The following is a 282-nucleotide window of genomic DNA, read 5'->3' as shown; positions in this document are numbered from 1 at the left end:
TATAGTAGCTTCAAAACTTTAGATATGTGTCATTAATTTGGAATATCTTCTGCAATCAGGAAATGAGAAACAGGTCATTGATTGAGGGAAGAGTTTAAAGGAGAGGATGGCAAAACCCAGGTGATATGAAGAGGAAAATGGGATAAAGGAGAAAAGTTTAACTGGAGAAGAGATTGAGAGTAAGAAAGAGGATACATTGGGACAGGGATAAATAAAACTTAAGACACTTGAAAAGAAAACATTACGGAAATTTACTGTTTTAAAGATCATATGCATATATAT

This window comes from Nannospalax galili, unplaced genomic scaffold (genome assembly GCF_000622305.1).
Source record: "Nannospalax galili isolate Female #2095 unplaced genomic scaffold, S.galili_v1.0 scaffold3, whole genome shotgun sequence".
In the NCBI taxonomy this organism is placed as follows: domain Eukaryota; kingdom Metazoa; phylum Chordata; class Mammalia; order Rodentia; family Spalacidae; genus Nannospalax; species Nannospalax galili.
This window is presented reverse-complemented; position numbering follows the sequence as displayed.